This window comes from Rosa rugosa, chromosome 5 (assembly GCF_958449725.1).
Source record: "Rosa rugosa chromosome 5, drRosRugo1.1, whole genome shotgun sequence".
NCBI lineage: Eukaryota > Viridiplantae > Streptophyta > Magnoliopsida > Rosales > Rosaceae > Rosa > Rosa rugosa.
This window is the reverse complement of record NC_084824.1, coordinates 44,377,359-44,383,358: the sequence shown is the minus strand read 5'-3', so window position 1 is coordinate 44,383,358 and position 6,000 is coordinate 44,377,359.

Sequence of the window (6,000 nt, the reverse complement as noted above, 5' to 3'; positions counted from 1 at the left end):
GAGTCCAGCCACTTCTGAACGGCTCCACATCGAGGCCTGGTTCCGTCCGACACGAGCAGATCCGCCTGATCGAGACCGGAGGAGGGACGTCTGCACTTTTTCTGGGTTGCGGACGTCCGTTTCTGAATGGCTCCGTACACACACACACACACACACACACACACACACACACACACACATATATATATGAAAATGTTCTGAAGAGCGGCGGGGCTTGGCCGATAGACGGCAGGGGTCGGACGGAGCGGTCTGCAGTCGGTGGAGTCGCCGGCGACGAGGTTGCAGCTCGCTGTAGAAAACCTGCAGTTGCAGGTCAGGTTGCTGCCCAGAACCTGCAACCCCGACCTCCTCCAACCTCGAACGCTGCCCAGAACCATCTGGGATGCCTTCGACCTCCCTCCTGCGCCGTCGCCACCTGGAACGCCTCAGCTGAGTCGACGTCCGCACTTTAGCGAAGTGCGGACGTCCTCTTCAGAACCGGACTATATATATATATATACAGTCCTTGGCTAAGGATGTCCTTACCTTAGCTTAGGAACGAATTTCAAGTTTTTGACCACTTTTCGATCACATATTCACATCTTAACCGTTCATTTTTTAGGTCCTAATGTATAGATCATCTCTACAAAATTTCAGCCAAATTGATGATCGTTAAGGCATTCAAAACTGCAATTTACAATAATGAACACGAACGGTTCCGGTTCGACAGATTCGATTCATTCATTGGTTCAATCGAGTTCGATACCTTAACGATCATCAATTTGGTTGAAAATTTGCAGAAGTGATCTATACATTAGGACCTAAAAACTGAACAGTTAAGATGTGAATATGTGATCGAAAAGTGGTCAAAGACTGAAAATCCATATATATATATATATATATATATATATGGGCTTCATAAAATCACTGAATGCTGTCTTGTTGTAGTGGTGAAGGCATTTATGTATTTGTCGCTGATCCCGGTTCGAATGCTGGTAGTAGTAATGTGCCAATATTTTTTTATTTCTTTTTTTTTTTTTTAATATTAATACTATTATTTCTTCTTAGCAATGTGCTAATATTTTTTTTTACATTAATACTATTATTTCTTCTCAGCAAAAAAAAAAATTAATAGTATTCTTTCATATAGTTTCAAAGTTCAAAGATAAATTATATTTCCATTATGAAAAATTGTCTTAAAAAAAAAAAAAAAATTTGATTAATAAAATATGCAATTTAAAAAAATTATTGATCTTTTTTAGTACAAAAAGAATATTGATCTTTCCATAACCTTATTCTAATTTTTATTTTTATTAAAATTTTGATATACTTTAAGTTTAAGTTTAATTTTTTTTAAAAAAACTTTTGAGTACCTGATCAGTTGAGATCAATTTCTGGCTCCGCCACTGTGCATGATCCCAAGAGATCGAGAGATCTTGGGAGGCCCCGATGTCAATTCCAAGCAAAGAACACTCAAATAACTTCGATCCAGAAACACAATGAAGAACAACAAAGCTCAAATCTTCTTTGTAGCAGAGATCATCTTATGCCACCAATAGATCCTCAAAAGGACTGAAGGGACAACCACTCAAAGGAGGAACAGTCCGTTGTTGTACCACCATATTCAGATTGATGTGCATTAGTGGGAAACCCCCACTTATAGTTTAGCTCCAAGGAGCAACTTTACAAATTATGACAAAAAACATGAGAGTAGAACTGCCAGATATAGCGGAGCACAAAGAAGAATTGATCTGAGGAAGAAAAAAAATGGGGTCAAAGAGGAACCATCAGAGACTCAAATAAGCATAAGGGAAATTAACTGAAAGAGAAAGGAGAGGCGAGATGCCTCTGATCTAGGTCAAACCCAAGCAAAATCGCCCTAAACCACCGATTCTCAACTCGACGAAGAGAAAACCTAGGACGAAGGTTTTCTATAGAGAGAAATCTGCTAAAGGAATGAATTTAAATAAGATATTGACTTCTTGAACCCGTAACTTATTAATTACATATATATATATATGTGTGTGTGTGTGTGTGTGTGTGTGTGTCATCGTAATATGTTGAAATACTATATGACATGTATGTTGAAATACTATATGACATGAATTATAAATGTCTTTCATAAGAATCCCTAATTTCCTCTTACGACAAACCCTATGAGAGGATTAGGCACCCCAACAATCAATCAGCCTATCATGGGCCTAGGCACTGATAGCTAAATTATAAGATAACTCTTTTCTTTATTCACACCTAAAATTGTCAATTGTAGAAAGGGTAACCAATGATCTTTCCCGCAGAGGACTAATAATTCAACTTCTCAAAACAATGTCACAAAAGTGACCACTGTTCTTAGCAAACAGCAGTCAAAAACCAAATACCTAACCTAAACAACTCTAAAAATCATGAAAAACTACAAAAGTATACTAGACACACAAGGCAGCTAGCAAACAAAATTTGGTAATTTTTGGAGTTATTTTTATATTTTAATAAATAGAATTTCTATTGGGACCTCCAAATTTTCTCTCAAGACCTCTCATGCTCATTACACCTCCCTTTATCTTTTTAAACATCAAATTTGCTCATTAGACATCCCTTAAATTACTAACATAACCTTACTCATATAGTTTATATACAAAATATAGAAACTTGAGGTGAATTTACTAATCTTGACTCCATCCATTAATTTTTTTTTTACAAATATTCCTTCTTCGTTTTTTTTTTTCTTCTGCCAATCCTCCATTTTTGTTTAACCACCATGACTTTTGATTTCTGATTAATTGCCAACCCAATTCAAGGTGTTCCTAATGCAAAATTATTGAGATGAATTTCATTTTGTCACATGCAAGCTTCTTCATAGAGATCATTTTTGTTTTCTTATGTGCCTAGGGCATGAATCAAAATGCCTTTTTAATCAAGTAAATTCATGTGGATAAATGTCAGTAACCCAATAATTAATTTTTTAATAAACTTTCAAGTACTTATGTTTGTCACTTATTTAGTATCTTGAATTGGAAAAGTGATCTTTGCATTAATTAAATGAAGATATGGAAATAGATTTTATGTCATTTATAAATTAGGAAATGTAGAGAAATAATTTTCGCTTATGATTTGTTATACATTATAGTAATTTTACATTAGGATAAATCGGTAATTTGATAATTCAAAAAGAAGAGAGGTCAAATGAGAAAATTTGGAGGTCCCAATAGATAAACTCTTTAATTAAATTCGACAAGACAGAAAACAAAAACTGAAAATAAAGAAAAACATACTTTGGAAGTAGTTTTGAAAATCAATATGAGAAGGTTAGCTAGGGAAGATTCAATCCACCCTTGACAATCACACACTTGACACTTTATTTAACCTAATTCTTCTCAACATAGATGAAGATGCTCAAGTTGGCGATACGCTTGAACACAACCTATTACTCTTTTTTACAGTGTACGCTAGGCATGAAGTGCTCTACACCTAGTCTATTTCCTAACATGCAACCTAAATGTTCGGTTATTAGATTTAACATGCAGAAATCTTTACGTTTCAAGAGTTTGAGTCATCATAAGGCATTGCAATTACTCGCATCTCACTAAACCTAGGAACCAATCTACTTACTAGCCGCAACTAATAATCGCCACTCTAGAGAGTTTGAGGAATCACATAATTGAAACAGACATCAACCACTCATAGCAATAGAACCTTGACAAGCATACTAAGCTGCGCATCAAAGTAGACATGCAAGACATTCATCAATGATTAAATAGAAGACAAGTTCTCATTATTAATTAAAAAGAAACTAAATTAAAAGTCAAATTGCCATGTTGTTCATGTCTAGGGGCTTCCAGCAGCCCCTTAACTAAGAAAAGTTTAGATAAACATAGAAACAAAACAAAATAAATAAAAAAAAGGGGAGGAAGAAATCTTAGCAAAGGCTACCTTCTTCTTCTTCTTCTTTGTTTTTTTTTTTTTTTTTTGAGGAGAAATGTAAATACTTTTATCACTCGGACTCAGGTACAATCAGTAGAAAATGTTACGAGAAGCCAACCACGGTCTGAAAATAAGTCCCTAACTAGTAACACATACTCCAACTCCTAGAACCACGTTCACAGAGCAATAAGTAAAGCCGGACATGGCCATTACTCGAAACGGAAACCCCTACTATTGATTCGTGTAAATTATTAAAAATAAAAAATAAAATTAATGGACCGGGCTCCCACTCCCAATCCCAAAAGTAAAATAAAGAAAAATAAAAAACTACTAGACTCTGACTCGATACCCACTCCCATGCCTAAAAGAGCCCCAAAAACAAAACTAGGGCCCATTACGAAACCCTAGCCACCATGGAGAGAACGGCTAGACTTTCGGTCAAAAATTGCCACCGAAAACACAACCACCACCACTACCACCACCGCCAGCAGCTCCACCATCAAGCTGGCCTCCAAGAGTAGAACGCCGAGCAACATCACTACCAGCTTTGCCGCCGCTCGGATCTAGAAGCTAAAATAGAGAGCTGCCTTGATTGGAAATGGACAAATCCGGTGGAATTGAGACATGAAGTCATAGGGAGGACCTTAAAGGGGCAAGACTGCCACCATCAGATTAGGCTCTGGGAGGAGCTCCGCTGCCACGTCGCATTGCATCGCGTCACCTCTTACAGCCAAGGCTGCAAGTAGCTTGAAGGTAACCGCAATCGCATCTGTCATTTGGATTTGGGAAGAACGGGGAACTTGAAGAAAATTGAGAAGGGATGAATCGAAAGAGGAACCCAGACAGAGGAAACGATTCGAGTTCAGGTTGGACAAGGAATTGGATAAGAGATTTAAGCTCAGGGAAACAACGAGTAAGATTGGCCTGATGGTGACGAAGAAAGGACGAGGAGAAAAATAATTTCTCTCTTGAACAATGTCGCCTTCTTCTTTCTTCTTGTATAGGAAATCCAAATCCTAAAAGCATTAGGGTTAGCGTGCGTAGGTGGAAGTTTTCTATTAGCTCTTGAACTTGATAACTCATTTCAACCATCCACATCGCGTGTAATACCCCGAATTTTCATTATTAGTTTTTGATGATTTTTCAGAAATTATTAAGTGATTTTCAGGACGTTTTCGTGGTTCGGGGATGGAGTAGAAGTGTTTTGAACGAATAATTAGTCAAAATGTTTTATTTTCGAGGGGTCAAAGGGTTGACCTTTTATTCGTTGGGTTTCTCTAAAAACTTCCTTCACAAAAGTCGTAAAGCGCATCGATACGAGTTTGTGGACATGTAGCATGCGTAAATCGGAATTCATATGTGAAAGTTATGGTCAGCGAAAAAACCTACTATTTTCAGAAAATTACTATAAATAGAGGATTTCCGGAAATGGAAATCCATTTCCATCATTTTTCCAGAAAATTACAGAACCCGAACCCGGAAAACAGACCCGGCTGCCGTTTCTTTTTCCGGCGACACCAGACCACCGCACCAGCACAAACTTGCTCGCCTCTTCATTTTGGTCCTTTCTACGGTGGTCTCCAGTGGTGATTCACATCGTGCACGGCGGATCGAAGCGGCGGAGCTAGGTGCAGACTAACCCGATTGATTCTCCGATCTCCGGCGACAACGAGGCTTCAGACCAATCGCATTAGGTTGCTGGGAGAATCCTCTTTCGATCCTTGGAGGTTTGGTTGATCAAATTTCACCGAAAGAGCTTCAACTCAAGGCGAACAGTGGTTTTCGACTTGCAGCGGCGATCTAGGTCGAGTTGGACTTTGCTCCAGGTATTAAAGTTGATCCTCATTGTGTAAACTCCATTTTGGACGGTTGGATCTTGCTAGTTTGGAGTTTGGCATGGCGGTGCGTGAGGTGCATGTGCAGTCGCCTGTGGCGATGCGGTCGGCCATGTGTGGGGCAATTTCTTTCACCTATTATCATCTACTCGTCGATATGAGTGTTTTGATATATGGTTTGTAGCATTCGGAGATCGTTTGAGCATGTTAGGGTTTTTGGGTGTTTTGGATTATTTCAGTTTTCGATCCGTGAGGATCCGGCCGTTCG